The following is a 20,316-nucleotide window of genomic DNA, read 5'->3' as shown; positions in this document are numbered from 1 at the left end:
TTTTAAAATTTTGAATAGATAGTTTTACTGCAAAATAGACAAAAAGTTCTGGTAACAATCACCCTCTATAACATACAGAATGATAAGCATCAGTGTGTACACCTTGTTGTGTCAGAAAGACATATGTTTAGAACAATGACCATTGCTCCTACAAGGGGATTGTCTTGAGATGATGTAGAGTTTGTTCTACTAGAATAATGGCTAAGGAAGTTAAATTATTAAAACAACAACAACAATCACCATGGTGAACTTTTACCTAGTAATTATTATGCAAATAATTAACCATTATGTATTTTTATACATTTTACTTACAAAAAATGGAGAGAATAAGTGATATTTTAACAACAAAATTGATTAATCCTAGCTGAAATATAATCCTTGCAAGTAATTCTGTGCTTCAATGGCATTCTATGAAGACAACAATGGGATGAAGAAAGATAAAGACTAACTAACATTCTAAAGTCTCTAATCAGTTTTTCCCCATGCTAACAGAAGAGATAATAATTTATGCTAGCAAATTAATGATGCTTTAGGTACATTGGAAATTGTTATGGATTGAGCCTAAGGGGAGGCATAAAGAAGAAAGAGAGTGAATCAGAACAGTTCACATACCTTTCCAGTAACACCAACATCTACATATATTTTTTATAATAAAATGTTTTCTTATTTTTTATTGTTGAAGTACAGTTATCTACATTTTTACACCCCTGACACACCCACCCCACTTCCAACCTTCCAAATTACCCTTTTTGGCTTTTTCCATGTGTCCTTTAGACATGTTCCTCGATGGCCCTTCCTCTATTATTCCTTATTATCCTTCTCCCCTCTCCTTTCTGGTAACTGTCAGTTTGCTCTTTATTTCAAGGTCTATGGTTATATTTTGCTTGATTGTTTTGTTGATTAGGTTGCACTTAAAGGTGAGATCATATGGTATTTGTCTTTCACTGCCTGGCTTATTTCACTTAGCATAATGTCCTCCAGTTCCATCTATGCTGTTGTGAAGGATAGGAGGTCCTCCTTTCTTTCTGTATGCTGCATAGCATTACATTATGCAAATGTACCATAGTTTGTGATCCATTTGTTTACTGATGGGCACTTAGGTTGCTTCCAGCATTTGGCTATTGTAAATTGTGCTGCTATGAACATTGGGGTGCATAGGTTTTTTGAACTAGTATTTCAGCATCCTTAGAATATAATCCCAGCAGTGGAATTGTTGGGTCAAAAGGCAGTTCCATTTTTAGTTTTCTGAGGAAATTCCATGCTGTTTTCCACAGTGGCTGTACCAGTCTGCATTCCCACCAGCAATGTACTAGGGTTCTAATTTCTCCATAACCTCTCCCACATTGGTTGTGTGTTGGTTTGTTTATGATGGCCATTAAGACTGGTGTGAAGTGATATCTCATTGTGGTTTTAATTTGCATCTCTCTGATGGCTAGTGAGGTTGAACATCTTTTCATATGCCTCTGGGCCCTCTGTATGTCCTCCTTGGAGAAGTATCTGTTCAAATCTTTTGCCCATTTTTTAATTGGGTTGCTTGTCTTCTTAGAGTGGAGTCATATAAGTTGCTTATATTTTTTGGAGATCAAACCCTTTTCTGAGGTATCATTGGCAAATATGTTTTCCCATATAGTTGGTTTTCTTTTCATTTTAATTCTGTTTTCCTTAGCTGTGCAGAAGCTTTTTATTTTGATGAGATACCATTTGTTTATTTTTTATGTCCCTTGCTCTAGGGGACATATAGGTGAAAATATTGCTACTTGGACTATCTGAGATTTTCCTGACTATGTTCTCCTCTAGGGTGTTTATGATGTCACGACTTATATTTAAATCTTTTTTCCATCCTGAGTTTATTTTTGCATATGGTATAACTTGGTGTCGAGTTTCATTTTTTTTTGCATGTAGCTGTCCAGGTCTCTCCCAACCATTTGTTGAAGAGGCTATTTTACTCCATTTTATGCTTCTGCTCACTTTGTCTAATATTAATTATCCATAGAGACTTGGGCTTATTTCTGGGCTGTCTGTTCTGTTCCATTGGTCTATGTGTCTGTTCTTATGCCAGTACCAGGCTGTTTTGATTACAGGGACTTGTAATATAGTTTGATGCAAGGTATTGTATTCCTTCCTACTTTGTTCTTCTTTTTCAAAATCACAGCAGCTATTCAGGATCATTTATGGTTCCATATAAATTTCTGAAATGTTTGTTCCATATCTGTTAAATATGTCATTGGTTCATTAATAGGGATTGCATTGAATCTATAAATTGCTTTTGGTGGTATGGACATTTTGATGATGTTAATTCTTCCAATCCATGAACATACTACATAGTTTCATTTATTTGAGTCTTTCTTAATTTCTTTCTTTAGTGTTGTGTAGTTTACTGAGTACAGGTATTCCACCTCCTTGGCAAGATTTATTCATAGGTACTTTATTTTTCTTGTTGCTATAGCAAATAGAATTTTCCCCAATTTCTGATTCTGATCTTTCATTGTTGGTGTATAAAAATGACTGTAATTTCTGAATACTGATTTTGTATCTAGTTGTTTTGACAAATTCACTAAGTTGAGTAGTTTTTAGGTGGAGTCTTTGGGGTTTTCTATGTATACTATCATATCATCTGGAAACAGTGACAATTTTACTTCCTCCTTTTCAATTTGGATGCCTTTTATTTCTCTTTCTTGTGTGATTGCTATAGCTGGGACTTCCAATACTATGCTGAATAGAAGTCATGAAATTGGACATCCTTGTCTTCTTCTTAATCTTAGTGGGAAAGCTTTCAGGTTTTACCCATTGAGTATGATGTTGGCTGTAGTTTTCTGATATGTGGCCTTTATCATGTTGAGGAATGCTCTCTCTACTCCCACTTTACTGAGTGTTTTTTTTTTATCATAAATGGGTAGTATGCCTTACCAAATACTTTTTCCTCATCAATTCATATTATCATGTGATTTTTGTCTTTCCTTTTGTTTATGTAATGTATTACATTTATTGATTTGTGAATACTGTACCATCCTTGCATCCCTGGGATGAATCCCACTTTATCATGGTGTATAATCTTTTTGATGTATTGCTGGATGTGGTTTCCCAATATTTTGTTGGGGATTTTTAGTGTCTGTGTTCATCAGTGATATTGGCCTGTAGTTTTCTTTCTTTGCTATTAGTCATGCCCACTTGTAGAAATTAACTGCTATATTACCAATGGTTGGTATAAATTGTCTTTTAGAGGAAAACCAGTGGTAATGTATTAGATAATGATATATAAAACAGGAAAGCACATGAGGATCTTGTAGATTTGAAAGCCAGGGTAATGGAAAAATTCAAGTCATCCATCCTTGCCAGAATGCCCACAGATGTCTAAGATGGAGAACAGGAAACCCTCATTAATTCAAGAATTAGTTTTGAATATCAAACATCAGTTTACCTCAAAGGACACTTGGATTGCACATGCATTATATCTACTCAAACAATCCTAATACTAGATGATATAATTTCTGTTTTATTTTCTAGGAAATTGAAGAAGTCACATAAGAAATATACTCATGAATTAAAGTCAGGGAAAATGAAAAGAAGGAATAGAGAATAACATTTGCAAAATATGTGCCCAAGTCTCAGTGGTTGCTTGAATGACATGAGAAGGTAGAAACATGCAATATAAAAAATAAAAATTTGAAAAACAAATATTATTCCCATATTTTCCCCTGTGTATCTGCTTAACCTTTTCTAATCACCAAATTACTTGCCAGGAATAATCAAAAGAAATTTAGGAATGAACAGTAACACCTCAATTTCTAAGATTTAAAAGATGTCTATTTTAATTTTGTGTGGTACTTGCAAATAGATATGCACCATTTAAACATTCTTAGTTGATGAAAAATGGATATTAAAAAAGAAATAAGGCATAAACCTCATGTTAGTTAATATATTTAAATGTATATATTTTATGTTATCAGACTTTATATAGATTTTTAAAAAAAATTTACATATGACCTTAATACATGCATAAAACCTAACTAGTAATTGTTTACCAATTTTAAATAATAGCCTACAGAATCACTGTATGTTATATATAGCATCCCCATTTTATGTACTATAATTTATTTAGTCAGATCTTTATAATTTAATATGTAAATTGTTTTAATGTTTAAATATTTAAATAATATTTTGCTTCCAAATATTTATTTAATATTAAAAATTGGCATTAAATACCCATATTTTTAAGCTATTGAAACATTTTTCTAAGTTTTTCATCAGGAAGAGACAATATTAACTCAGTTAATATAGATGAGGAGGTTTATTTATCCCCAGCCTTATAAATACTAAATAATTTTCATTTGCTGGTAAAAGAGAATTTAATTATTGTTTTAACATGCATGTATTGATTATTTGCCCCTGATTTCTTAGCCCCAGTTTTCTACCAATTTATTGCATTTGTTAATATAAGGATATATTTTAAGGATCTGTGATATCTGAGATTTCAATAGTTCTGTAGTTTCATTTTTACATTTAAATGTTTGATTCATCTGAATTTAATTAGGATGCATGTTTTCAGATAGAAGTATAACTTTTTTCCTTTTCCACATGGTTAGCCAATTGTCCCAACACCTTATATTAATTATTATCTTTTCTCCCCTGATGCATAATGTCATATTTATCATTCTACCTTCAAGTACCCACATGATATATATTTGGCCTCCTGGTGGGCTCCTCCATCCATTTGTTTGTCTGTGTCATCCTAAAGACAAGTCTAACATTTTAACCCATGGGACAGGTTGGAAGACATATGACATAGTATGTTTACTAGGAGTGGGATGTGGGTAGAATATGGGGGACTGAAAATTGATGATGGGAAATACCTTAGGGGGAAGAGTCTGAAGTGTGACAAGAAGTGAAAATCTTCAAGATAACCAAAAGCTCTCCTGTCCTTCAATACAACTGAAATAAACAAACAAACAAACAAATAAATAAACAAACAAACAAAACACAGGAGGAAAGGCATAGCAAGAAGAAAAAAATGACAAGAAATAGAAAAAAGTTTATATTTCTTGCTTGCTCCTCCCTTCCCACAATCTCCCAATTGAGAAAAGTATGCAGTGTAATCTGAGTTTCAGAGTAAGTGACTGAAACAAGACAAAGCTAAGATATTGCCAAGCTGATTAGAAAGGTGGGAAAGATGGTATTCAGAACTGTCTCACATATTTGGAACAAAATATTCTGTAAAATCAGGAGCAAGTTGAAATAAATAGGAAAGATAGTCATTTATTTAGTCATCCTGGATCCCTGGGGGAAAGACTTTCCTAATACTCCATTACAGCCCCTCAAAACATGGTAGTATTTTTGCATAAATGTGTCACCTACATATATACATTTTAAATTCTGCATTTAATATAAAGTTTTGTCAAGAATGTTTGATGCTATAGAAAGTTAGAGAGCTGGAGAAGTGGGAGAAACTACTTTATTTCTATTCAATAAATATTCTCATTTGCACCCTATATTAAGTTACAATAAACTTAAAGAATGCTACCTGGGCCATTTATGACTGTCTGAGCAAGAAAATTTATTAATGTGGATTTAAATAGAACTTATCCCAAGCATACAATGTGTTATATATACCCAGAGCCTAAGAAGATAAGGTGACTACAATGTCAACATCTTTTCTGCTCCTGACATTTACTCCTTCAACAAATACTGGAGAAGAATATTCTCACAGCTGGGTTACTTGATGGGACGGCAAGTTGGAACAATGCTGCTTATGCCAACAGAGAAAAAGTTCAGTGTAAAAAGAAAATATAAATAATACACATTTTAAATTAATCTGTCCCTGTGCCATCTGTTAAGGTAAATTACATACACACATTTCAGTATGAGAAGGACCATGCCAATGAACACTTTTCAACAAGAAGCAAATCTGAATCTGTAGAGAATTCATAGATATGGGTTAAAGCCTCACACAGTGTAGTTCCTGAAACATCTTCACAAGCGGAGGATGATTTTTAATATGTGGTTTTCACATGGAATGCAAAATGTCTGGCTTGGCACCAAAGCCTTTTTAGTTGCCCACAAAACAAGGGGGAAGAGGCCAGACCAAAGGGAGCAGGTGGTATCTTTAGCATGCCTGAAAACTTACACCAGGTTTATGGAGGAAGAGAGGCAGGACTGGTCTCAGATCTTGCAAAGCATAGCCTGAGGATGAGTTCATTGCCCTGGAGTAAATTACCTCTCCTCTCTAAGGGCTTGCAGGCTCATTGCTGTCTTAATTCTGTTATCCACCTGCCTTCAGAATCATTTAGAATGAACTTCATTTTTCACTTAATCATAAACTCATATTTTAATTGTTTTAATGATTGAAATAGAATTACATGTTTCTTTAAAACATTTATTTTTGTAATAAAAGATACTTTGGCTTTTATCTTTTAAAAATTGAAGTATAATTGACAAACGAAGTTGTAAGATATTTCAAATGTGGAGTGTGATGATTTTGATATTTGTATACATTGTGAAAGGTCATTCCCCATTGACTTAATTAACACATTTATCACCTCATATATTTGTCTTTCTTTCACTTTAGCAAGAACATGTTCTTTAGTAAGAACATTTTACTAAGTCCTACCCTCATAGCAAGTTTTGGTTATACAATACAGTGTTATCAACTATAGTCATTATGTTATATATTAGATCCTTAGAACTTATTCATCTTATAACTGAAAGTTTAGAACAATTCAACCTCTCCCTATTTCCACTCCCACCCCCAGCTCCTGGCAACAGCTTGTCTACTTTTCTATTCTTATATGTTCAACTTTTCTTTTTTATATTTTTAGATTCAACATATAGGTGACACCATACAGTATTTGTCTTTCTCTGTCTTATTTTATTTAAGATGCCCTCCAGCTTCATTCATATTAAATAAATAACAGAATTTTTTCTTTTTAAAGGTTGAATAATATTCTATTGTGCGTGTTTGTGTGTATGTGTGCTTACAAGAGTGTATTAATAACTGTTCCAAATGTTAATTTTATTTTCTTTGTAAATGTACCCAAGAGTGGAACTGCTAGAGTATATGTTACTTCTAATTTTAATATCTTAAAAATCTTTTTTAATTAACATTTTGAAAATATTTCCACATTTTTTATTTTTGTTCAAGTACACTTGTCTCCATTTTCCCAACATTCCCCCCACCCCAGATATCCCCACTTATCTCACCCTTGATCCTATCTCCTTTCAGTTTTGTCCATGTGTTCCCCATACATGTCCCTGAAAACCCTTCCCCCTTTCCCCTCATTATCTCCTCCCACCACCCCTCTGGTTACTGCCAGATTGTTCTTTATTTCAAGGTCTATGGTTATACTATGCTTGCTTGTTTGTTTTGTTGATTAGGTTCCAGGTAAAGGTGAGATCATATGGTATTTGTCTTTCACCACCTGGCTTATTTCGCTCAGCATAATGCTTTCCAGTTCCATCCATGGTGTTGTAAAGAGTAGGGTCTCCTGATTTCTTTCTGCTGCATAGAATTCCATAGTGTAAATGTACCATAGTTTTTTAATTCAAGTCATCTACTAGTGGTTAGCTATTGCTTGCCCACAAGGCTTTTAATGTAACACAGAACTCAGATAAATACACTGGCAATTACAGCACTAGACTGTGTGCTGATATGTCAGGCCCAGTGCTATTTGTTTATAGACCTTACTGAATATTGGCAGAGATATGAAGAAACTGGAACTCTTATAAACTGGTAATGGAAATAAAAAATCACATGAACACTTTCAAATACAGGTTACAGTTTCTGGACACTTTAAACTATCTTACAATTTAGTCATTTTATCCCTGAATTTATCCAAGAGAAATAAACTCTCTCCCTCTCTCTGTCTCTCTCTCTCTCCATATATTTATCATGGAGGGTGGGCCAGTTGCAATACAGTCCTCTCCCACTAGATGAGTGTTTTAGAAACCCATCTGTATTGGTGTACCAGCTGGCATTGTTGTGAGAGGCTGTGTTCAGCTTCAGTGAAATTGTTTTGCAGACTCAATGTGCTTGCCCATTACATATTGGTAATTTATGAATATGCTGCCCACACTGCACTGAATTGTGCAGTACTTTTGAGTCAAAAACAACGTGATCCCTGTGCATCACCCTCCCTATTCCTCTAATCTTACCCCCAGCAATATTTTTTTGTTTCCCCATATGAAAAAAAACTCTTCAAAGGGAAATGTTTTGCTGATGCGAAATAGGTGAAACAAAAATGACAGAGGTACTAAAAAGCATCAAAATTGATGAGTTCAAAAACTGTTTTCAGCAGTGGAAAAAACGTGTTGATAGGTATGTGGTATCAAATAGAGAGTACTTTGAAGGTGACCAAAGTTTAAACATGTAAGAATAAATGTACATTTCTTTATAAAGAACTTCCATATTTTGGTCTCCCCTCACATGTACATGAGATATGCCCAGAAAAAGGCCAGGTGTTGTTAATATAATGAAAATAGTTTGCACAACATCAATGTAACCTATCAGATAAAGAGAGTGTACTGAAATGTGCATGCATAAACAATGGCAACTTCACCCTACTAGTCAGTGAGGACAGCAGACACCATTGTATAAGCATGTGTACATTCAAAATGACCAAATGAGTAGAGCAACAAATATGCATCAAATTTTGAGTTAAGCCTGGACATTCCTCTGTGGAAACTATTTGGATAACTCAGAATGATGCAGCTATGGGCAACTGGTGAACAGCAGCTCCATCATGACAATGCATCCGCTTGCACATCACGTTTCATGTGGAATATTTTGGTGAAACATCAAATCACCCAGGTGACCCAGCCCCCCTACATCCCAGATTTGGCATCCTGTGACTTATGTCCTTTCCAAAAACTAAAATTAACCTTGAAAGGAAAGATTTCAGATAGTTTATGAGATTCAGGAAAATGCAATGGGACAGGGAGAACTGTATGAGGTCCTAAGGTGCCAATTTTAAAGGGGACTGAGGTGTCCTAGTCCTTCCTAGTACTAAAAGTAAGTGCTTCTAGTGCCTTGTTTCTTTTTCAATAAATGTTTCTTTTTCATATTACATGGATGGATACCTTTTGGACATGACTCATATATGTTCTTATAAAGACTTATATTTCCTGTGTATAAAATTATTCATAGTAATTTTATTTTAGAAGGCAAAACTAAAAACAACTGAAATCTCCATTATCAGGTGAATGAATTAACAACTGTGGTAAAAAAACTTAGTTATAAAAATATTAAATGATGGAGGAAAGAGGATTCTGAAAGGCGGTGGTATGGAAAATTACCAAAAAAAATGAGGAATCTTTTGGAGTAATACATATATGCATTATCTTAATTATGGTGGGGTTCATGAATTGATGCATTTAGACACATACACACATACATAGATATGTGTATACCAAGTTGTACACTTCAAACATGCACAGTTAATTATATGCAATTATATCTCAATCCATTAAACAAATAGCAAAACTCAGCATCTTAATTTTACTATAAGAGGCAATGACTTTTTCTCATATGACATCCCACATTCTTTCAGTTGGAACCAGATTTTTCATCCTCTGTGTGCTCATTACATGTTGTGCACACTAGAACATGTTGAGTCATCTTGTAATTATTTGCTCACATTTGTCTCTGCTCATTAGAGTAAAACTATTTAAATTCATAGACCCAATTATGTTCTTGTCCTATAGATGTTCAATGGATGGTGAATGAATGATCACTGACCCTGGCATAGAAAGTGGATGTTGTCTAGAGAACATATAAATGCAAAAGGAAAGATTCACTATTATTCCATCCATGCTAGTTGAAGTTTGAGACTAAATGATGTTTGACTTTGTTAACTGATGAGTAAAGAATAAAGCAAGTACTCTTGCAAATATTTAAATTCCATGTGCAAATACCAGTGGGCTAGAAGAACTCTCTTGGCCAGCATGAGAGAACTTAACTAATGTAACAGGAGGTAATTAGGAAAGCAAACACTTTGGCAAAGTAAAGAGAAATATCCCAGAAAGATGAGCTTCTGAGGTCAAGTGCAGGAAACATTGGCTTGTATATTTTAGCAAATAAGAATAAAATTTAAAAATGTACTTTCTAAAGTAAATATCCTATATTAAGCAAACAGCCTGAATCACCTAAAACACCTTGCAAATATGAAAATAATAATTTTAATCAAAATTTTATATTGCTATATATAAATAAATGGATTTGGATTAGCATTGAGTCTATGTAAAAATACACACATACTTCTAATCATTTTTAATTTTTCAAATTAATTCGTATCAATCTAATAACTTCAGCTTTTATAATTTCCTTGTGTCCCTGTCTATTTTATATCTAATTAAAGTATATTACTTTAGAATTAATCTGACACTAGTTTCATATAGTTGAAGACCATCAACATATTCGAACCATATAACAGCTTATACTTGGGAACATACATCCTGACCTTTAGAACTACTTAAAAATCTGTGTTTTGAACTGTGTCCCTAAAAATAAATGTCAGGTGCTTTGTAGGATATTTCTTTTTTACTTATTTCTTCTTATATATTTTAGATAATAATTCAACAAAATATTTCTAATGCAATTTGTTGAGAGTATATTTGTCTTGTTCTTCTTGAACAAAGGGGCTGATAAAACTGTACAAGTAATATGTTACAAGATCTTGATTCACAATTCTATATACCAGATACTTAATACCTGTGCCTAAAACTCTCAGATTTGGTGTTTAACAGTTTTCCCTTAGTATTTTGCTTTACGATCTCACTTTGGGCTGAAAGGCTTCATTTCTTTAAAAAGTGAGTCTCCTCGAGCAGGTAAAATTTTGTTTCTGTCTTTATCATCGCTGAATTTTAACTAACAATTACAGCTCCATAATAATTTTATATTTCTGTTCCCTATACCTAAAAACATTCCTTGTATTAGTTTGCTAGGGCTGTTGTAACAAATTGACACAGAAAGTGGTGGAGGGCTTAAATATCAGACATTTATTTTCTCACCCTTCTGGAGGCTGGAAGTCTGAGATTAAAGTGTTTGAAGAGTTGTCTTCTCCTCTCTGTGTCTTCACATGATCTTCATCTGCACGTCTGTGTCATAATTTATTTTAATAAGGACACTAGTCATATTGGATTAAGGGCCACTTTCATTACTTCATTTAACCTTCATTACATTTTGAAAGATCCTATTTTCAAGTATGGTCACATGCTAAGGTACTGAGAGTTAGGGCTTAACATACAAATTTTAGGGGGCACAATAACACACCTAATTTATAACATTCCTAAAGAATCAGCTTCAAAGTTAGCCTCATTTGGTTGCTTATCACACCTCCCTATGTTTTTTGCAAATACCTGTCAGTTATCAATTTTTTACTATGAAATTATTCTTGAATGCCTTTTTTAAATTCAAAATCCTGTAGGATCTCATTAATTTTTTTTTTACTTTTTGCCACCATAGAGAACATTAATTTTTGTTTGATTCTTGGTCCCTGAATGAAGGAAAAAGAATTAATGGAAGCTTATTTAAAAAAAGGGGATTTATTAAGGGATATTAGAAAGCTCACAGAATCATTAGGAAGAATGATTGTAGCATAACTTACAGAAATGTTTTTAGTATTCATCTCCAAACTAGACTGAGGGGAAAACAGTGCACCTACTGATGCTCACATTGTCTGAATTTGCTGCCATATCAAAAAGTAAAATAGAAATGGTTAAACCACACTGTTCCTTTAAGTTGCTGCCAACAAAGCCACATTCATGGGTATGTCCAAGGAGGGAATCTTGGGATAATGACATTTTGTTTGTGGATCTAGAAACTGTGTTCAGTTCATTAAACTCATCCAACTGTTTACTTCAATGTGTATATGTGTTTCTGTGCATCTATGTGTGGGTGGATGCACTCACTTGTTCTAGTAAAAACTATTTTTCAAAAGTTTTGGTGCTCTATAAACAAGGATAATTCCAACATCTCTCTCCTATCCACACATCTCTCATATCAGTCTCAACATTATAATCATAAATTTATCTCACAAAGTATTTCTACTGCTATTATTTAAGTCCACAGTTCACATTACTTTGATATTTAATGGTTCTAGAAAACAAAATATGAAATAACTTCAGTAGTCTCAGCTCAGTTCCTTTTTATATGATTATTATATTGTACCTATTGTAAAGAATTATCCCTTCTCAATTAACCTAGTCAATGCCTTGAAGAATTGCATTGTCCATGAGGTTATGACCTTGTCACTCTTTCTCTGAAATGTTCCTTCACATGTCATGTTACAACTCACCTTCACTGTCATCATTTCATTTCAAGATATTTCCTTAACTTCCTTGCTATTTCACTTCTTTGTTCTACACTACAAAACAAAACAAGACAGAAATTAGGAAAGTTTATTTTTTCCAATTTCACTTCCGTTAAATTCTTCTAATCTCCTAAAACATCTGACTCTTCCTAAGACATGCAACAACCCAAGTTAAATTTCCAAAAGTTTCATTCTGAATTAATTCTTCCTATCTATATACTGTCCCTCTGACCATTTTAGTATTGAACACTCCATCATTCAAATTGAAGTGGTATTTTATCACAATGTCACCAATGGTACTTACATTTCTAGTAGTGCAAGCATTCCTACTACTTTTGCAGGTTCCAGAACATCTTTACAAATATTTAACTGTGTAAAAATAACATTAAAATATTAAGTAAAAGAATGAATAATCTCTACTGGGCACCTAACACATACTTGGGATTTTTATCTCCATTTATTAAATAAGAAAAATTTCTTAATATGGTTTAATAGTTTAAAATTTTTTAGCCCTAGCTGGTGTAGCTCAATGGATCTAGCATGGGCCTATGAATCAAACAACTGCAGTTTGATTCCCAGTCAGGGCCCATGCCAGGGTTGCAGGCCAGTTCCCAGCATGGGACGCACGAGAGGCAATCATACATTGATATTCCTCTCCCTCTCTCCTTCCCTTCCCCACTAAAGATAAATAAATAAAATCTTTAAAAATTTTTATTAGTTAAAAGATTCTAATAGTTTTCCCAAATAAACACCAAATAAATAATAGCAATCTGTTCATAACACCTAGTTGAATAACAATCTATTCATAAAATTATTTGAGTAATTACTATGTATATTATAGTCATTATTCCTGTCCCTGAAAATCATGTAGTGTGCAGAACCTACTGTGATCTTTCTATTTTGAGATTTATGTTCAGTGGGAAGAAATGTTTAAAATAAATAAATAAAATATAGATCATGTCAAGTGGTTTTAAGGACTATGAAGGGAAATATAACAGGTTATGAACACAGTAAGTGTTTGTGACTGTGATAGAGGCAGAAGTGGAGACAAAAAGGGCTCATTAAGAAAACAGAAAGTGAGAAAGAAGCATTATTGCAGAAAGAGCAGCAAGTGCCAAAGCTTCAAGTTGGGAAGATGCCTGGTGAGTAGGAGGAGAGTGAAGGGAATGGAATGTACCAGAGAGAACTGTAGGAGTTGAGGTCAGTGAGAGAAAAGATTTGTGTGGGAGAGATTTTGTGGAACACTGTCTCTGGGCAAGATGCAGAGCCCTTCTCACTCAGATGCAATCCCTGAGACAAGGATTTGAGAGTGAGGTGCTTATTGGGGAGGATATTCTAGGAAATGCCAATATTGAAGTTGGGAAGGGGGCAAATTTAGAGATCATTCACAAACTAGTTACTGCTCAGGGTAACTGGACTCATATTCTGTTGGAAGTTTTGGGAGGTGGCATTATCATATTTGACAGACTGGTCTCTTCTGAGGGCTCAGAGTACTGAAATATTTATCCACTATTTCCTTCTGTCATTGGTTGAGGGATGCTACTAAGGGTATTAACACTTATGCATTTTCAGGCTGCTCTCTCATAGTCCATGATTAATCACACACCAGAACAATTCCCAAGGAAAAGAGCCACAGGTGCTTGCAGTAAGGAGTGGTCTTAGGGTCCTAGAGGATGGTGGTGGGAAGGGACATACAGAAAAAAGGGCAGTGATAATATCTTGACTTAGGATTCTAAGCACAGGAGTGATGTCTTAAGTTGCTCAGACTGCTATAACAAAGTATGACAAACTGGATGGCTTATAAGCTTATTTCCCACAGTTTTGAAGTTTGGATGTTTGAGATCAGATGTATTTTTAAATTTTGACTTAAAATATGAACCAATGTTTTTCAACATCATATACATATGATGAAAATGAATGATAAAGTATGCTGTATCTCGCATGGGTGGAACTGGAAAGCAGTTTGGTGAGTGAAATAAGCCAGGGGTTGAAAGACAAATACCATATGATCTCACCTTTAACCGGAAGCTAAACAACAAAACAAACAAGCAAGCAAAGTAAAAACAATGACAATGAAATGGATAACAAGGGGGCAGTGACCAGAGGGGAGAGGGGAGGGAATTTCAGGGGGAAAAGGGGAAGGATTTACAGGAACTAGTATAATGGACACATGGACAACAACTAAGTGGGTAGAAATGGGAGGGAGGTGGGGAACATGGGGGAGATGGGCTGTGATGGGAGTAAAAGACAGAAAACTGTACTTAAAAATAATTAAATAAAAATTAAAAGCAAAAAAACTATGCTGTATCTCAAATACCAGTACATTATTTAAATCATGAAGAACGAATAATGATTTATAGACATCACTGATTTCCTTACAGTCCCATATTAATTAGGAAAAAAAGAGCATTAAAATATCTATACACTAAAGGAATTGAAAGTCGATTAGATATAGACATAATGCAGATAAGAGAGATTTACACACAACTATACCCCCCCAAAAGTTATAATATCCACAATGTATGTTACTAACTCTGTTAAAGATGTAGTTCATGGAGGAGTTTTATAAGCTTTACTTCATTTCCCATGCCTTATACTATCTCTTTTTAACTGGTCTTCTTATCTCACCCATCACACTATCTTAACACAACAATTTCAGAAGTTACATATTTACATAAAACTCAGGAATACAAGTATTTCCCTTTCTGACCAGAACAAGAGAACACAAAATATTAGCCACATATTTTATAAGAATTATTTTTGAATAAATGTAATTCCATATTCTTAATAAGTAATAACTATTTGTCATCAAAATTTGGAAAAAAAGTAACTTGAAATAAAGACCTAGCATAGATATTAGGAACACACTTTATTTCATAATAACTACTTAATTTTAAAGAGTAATATATTTTGTATTTTCTATAAATCAATGATAAAATATAGAAACCAAGATATTAATAAATTATACTTTAGTATTTTATTATTTCTATTAGAATATAAGTGGATATTAATGTAATTCTTATAAACAGAATAAGTATTATTTTACTTATTCTCCATGTATTATCAGCTGCTTATTGAAACAAAAATTCTTTACTGTTCTTAAGGATTTATATTTAGGAAACTTAGTTTGTAGGCACATTTGCTTTATTACAGTAAGAATAGGTGACAAATGAGGAATGCTGGTAAAAATGTATCACTGTTAGTGTGTGTCTGCATATATCTGAGGGAGGGAACAATATGATGAAAGATGCACAGTAAATTCAATAAAGAAACTGTTTATTTTAAATACTTCACTTATTATCATAAAGTAAATTAAGAAACAGTGAAATAGCCTACCTTTTCTAACATCTTGCTTATCTTAATGTATTGTCTCAATATCACTTTCAAATAAAGATGTTTGAAGTAGTGTCTGCAATCTACATTTTTGATCTGCCTAAATAGCTGCTGGCTTCAGCAGAACATTAATGCAAATCTAGTGTACCTGCTGGTATGATTAGCTGAATCAAATGATGGCATTTAAGTAACACCTAAATAATCTTAATTAGGATCTTCAACTCATCTCAGCACTTAGACTGTACAGATGGATAGTCTTAATTATCAGTCTTTTGATTAGGATAACAGCCCTAATCAAGTTGATGCGGGCCTGATAGACAGGGGTATCAGCAAATTAATGACTGCTGTTAAGTGGAAGCATAAGAAAAAAAAAGAACTGTTTTCTATGAGAGGCAGGATGGTGTCTATGAACAGGAGTTAATCTTGTAAGGAAAAAATTCGGAGTAAAAAATCATGGATTTGAATTAATGTTACTATATTCAAATGTATATGAGCCCCCAAATTAACTTAATGCAAGTAATTTTACAAATGTTCCTAAAATCTGTATTGGTAACCTAGTAAAACTTAGTAGATTTGGTATGTGTGAATCAAAACTATTGGAAATGTCTTTCTTATGATAGAAGTTAAGAGATGAAAAGGCAAGGCAAAGAAAGATATAAAATAATTTTGTTTTCTTATTTATCCAAAAATAGATTGTTTTCTGAATTTTAATTTTTTATATATCCAACTGCCTGATTAACTGGCATAAAGTAACAAGAACAAATGTTTTCTTTTCATTGGACATGGTCTCCTTGATTCCAAAATTTTCTTAATATTTGATAAAGGGGAAACAAAGCAAATGTTATATATATGTTCTTTTTATTGGACTGTGGATTGATATAGAATTAATTAAAAGAGGGACTTCAAATATCTTGGTTTAGTATTTTACCACCTAATCTTCAAAAAAAGGAGAATATTAAATTATTTACTTTTAATTATTTTATTGTTGTTCAGTTACAGTTGTTTGCATTTACTTCCAACCACTCCACCCCGCCCCCAGCCAAGTCCACCTCCCTCCCTTGCTTCCACCCTCCCCCTTGGTTTTGTCCATGTGGCTCTTGTAGTTGTTCCTGAAAACCCTACACCCCATTATCCCCTCACACTTCCCCTCTGGTTATTGTCAGGTTGCTCTTAATTTCAGTGTTTCTGGTTATATTTTGCTTTCTTGTTTGTTTTGTTGATAGGTTTCACTTAAAGGTGAGATCATATAATATTTGTCCGTCACCTTCTGGCTTATTTCACTTAGCATAAGGCTCTCCAGGTCCATCCATGCTGTCTCAAAGGGTAGAGGCTCTCCCTCTTCCTTTCTGTTTCTTAGTATTTCATTGTGTAAATGTACCACAGTTTTTTGATCCACTCATTTACTGATGGGCAGTTAGGTGGCTTCCAGCACTTGGCTATTGTAAATTGTGCTGCTATGAACATTGGGGTGTATAGGTTCTTTCTCATTGGTGTTTCAGGGCTCTTAGGACATAATCCCAGCAGTGGAATTGCTAGATCAAAAGCCAGTTCCACTTTATAGTTTTCTGAGGGAATTCCATACTGTTTTTCACAGTGGCTGCACCAGTCTGCATTCCCACCAACTGTGTACTAGGCTTCACTTTTCTCTACATCCTCACCAACACTTATTTGTTGAATTGTTTATGATGGCCATTCTGACTGGTGTGAAGTGGTATCTCATTGTGGTTTTAATTTGCATCTCTCTGATGGCTATTGATGCTGTGCATCTTTTTATTTGTCTCTGGGCCTTCTGTATGTCCTCCTTGGAGAAGTGTATGTTCAAGTCTTTCACCCATTTTTAATTGGGTTGCTTGTCTTCTTAGAGAGGAATCATGTGAGTTCTTTATATATTTGGGAGATCAAACCCTTGCCCGAGGTATCATTAGCAAATATGTTTTCCCATATAGTTGATTCTCTTTTATTTTACTGCTGTTCTCTTTAGACATACAGAGGATTTTTAATTTGATTAGGTCCCATTTGTTTATTTTTTATGACTCTTGCTTTTGGGGAAATATCAATAAAGATGTTGCTGCATGGAATATATATGAGTTTCCTTCTGATGTTTTCCTCTAGGACTTTTATGGTGTCACCATAATAGTACAAAAGACTTATATTTAAGTCTTTTATCCAGCTTAAAATTATTTTTGTGTATGGTGTATGTTGGTAATCATGTTTTTTTTTGCATGTAGCTGTCCAGCTCTCCCACAACCATTTGTTGAAGAGACTATTTTTATTCCATTTTATGCTTCTTTCCCCTTTGTCTAATATTAAGTGTCTATAGAGACTTTGGCTTATTTCTGGGTGGCCTGTTCCGTTCCATTGGTCTATGTTTCTGTTCTTATACCAGGACCAGATTGTATTGATTATAGGTGCTTTGCCATACAGTTTGATATCAGGTATTGTGGTCCTTCCCACTGTGCCCTTCTTTCTAAAAAAAAGTTTGCAGTTATTTGGGGTTGTTTATGGTTCCACATAAATTTCTGACATATTTGTTTCAGATCTGTGAAATATGTCATTGATATTTTAGTAAGAATTAAATAAGATACTTTATTTTTCTTGTTGCTATAGCAAGTAGGATTTTTTCCTGATTCCTATTTTTAATATTTCATTGTTGGTATACAAAAATGCCCTTGATTTCTGAATATTGACATTGTTTTCCTGCTGTTGTGTCAAAATCACTTATTAGATCGAGTAGTTCTTGGATAGAGTCTGTATGGTTTTCTGTGTATATTATCATGTGATCTGCAAACAATGACAGTTTTGATTACTCCTTTTAAACTTAGATGCTTTTTATTTCTTTTTATTGTCTGACTGCTGTGGCTAGGACTACCAATACTGTGTTGAATAGAAGTAGTGAAAGCAGGCATCCTTGTCACGTTCCTGATCTTAGTGGGAAATATCTAAGTTTTGCCCATTGAGTATGATGTTGGCTGTAGGCCTCTCATATATAGCCTTTATTATGTTGTTGAATGCTCCCTCTATTACCACTCTGCTGAGTGTTTTTATCATAAATGAGTGCTGTTCCTTATGGAATGATTTTTCCACATCTATTGCTATGATCATGTGACTTTTGTCTTTCATTTAGTTTATGTGATGTATTACATTTATTGATTTGTGAATAATGTACCACCCTTGCATCCCTAGTATGAATTCTGGTTGGTCATAGTGTATGATCTTTTTAATGTATTACTGGATGCCATTTGCCATTATTTTAGTGAAGATTTTAGTGTGTATTTTCATAAGCGATATAGGCCTAATTTTTTCTTATTTTGTTAAGTCTTTACCTGGTTTTGGGATTAGGATGATGCTGGCTTCAAAAAAGAGTTTGGGAGTCTTCCATCTTTGAATTTTTTGGAATAATCTGTGATGGAGAGTGTTTAGCTCTTTCTTAAATGCTTTGTAAAATTCTCCTGTGAAACAATTTGTTCCAGGGCTTTTGTGTTGGGAGTTTTTGATTACTGCTTCAATTTTGTCTGCTGTTATCGGTCTGTTCAGGATTTTTGCATCTTCTTTATTGAGTTTTGGAAGATTATGTTTTTCTAGAAATTTGTCCATCTCACCTAGGTTTTCAAATTCTCTGACATATTGGTCTTTGTAGTAATTTCTTACAATCCTTTGTATTTCTGTGGCATCAGTTGTAATCTCTCCTTTTTCCTTTCTGATTGTTGTTTATTTGGGTCCTCTCTCTTTCTTTGTTGATGAACCTGCTTAAAGGTTTGTGGATTTTGTTTATCTTTTTAAAGAACAAGTTCCTGGATTTATTGATCCTTAGAACTGTGCTTTTAGTCTCTATGTCTTTAAATTATGCTCTGATCTTGGTTATTTCATTCCTACTACTTGCTCCAGGCTATCTTTGTTGTTGTTGCTCAAGTTTTTGTAGGCATAAGGTGAGGTTGTTTATTTGAAATGTTTCTATCTCTTTTAGGTAAGCCTGTTTGACTATTAACTTCCCCCTCAGGAATGCCTTTGCTGTGTCCTGTAAGTTTGGGATTGTGGTGAATTCATTTTAATTTGTTCCCAGAAACTTTTTGATTTCTTCCTTAATCTCATTCTTGAACCATTCATTGTTTAATAAAAGCATGCTATTCAATCCCCATGAGTTTGTGTGTTTTGGGTTTTTTCCTTGAGCTCTGTTTCTGTTTTTGGTCCCTTGTGGTCAGACAAAATACTTGATATGATTTCAATTTCCTTGAATTTGTTGAGGCTTGTTTTGTGCCTTTTCATGTGGTCTAGTTCTGAAAATGTTTCATGTGCACTAGAAAAAAATATGTATTTTGCTTCTTTGTGATGAAAGGCTGTATGTATGTGTATGTATATAGTTTGGTCCATTTGATCTCTAGCATTGTTCAATTCCACAATATCTCTGTTGATATTTTGTTTGGTAGATCTGTCCATTTTTGACAGTGGGGTGTTATAAACCCCTACTACAATTGTGTTGTTGTCAATATCTTTCTTGAAGTCCTCTAAGATTTTCTTTATGTATTTGGGTGCTCCTATGTTGGGTGCATATATATTTTCAATATTTATATCTTCTTGATGGACTGTTTTTTTCATTATTATGAAGTGACCTTCTGGGTCTCTTTTTATGGCTCTTTTTTTGAAGTCTTTTGTCTGATATGAGTATTGATACTCTTGCTTTTTTAAA

The sequence above is a fragment of the Artibeus jamaicensis genome, unplaced genomic scaffold (genome assembly GCF_021234435.1).
Source record: "Artibeus jamaicensis isolate MK-2021 breed Jamaican fruit bat unplaced genomic scaffold, CSHL_Jam_final contig_559, whole genome shotgun sequence".
Taxonomy (NCBI): domain Eukaryota; kingdom Metazoa; phylum Chordata; class Mammalia; order Chiroptera; family Phyllostomidae; genus Artibeus; species Artibeus jamaicensis.
Note: the sequence above shows the minus strand (reverse complement) of the source record.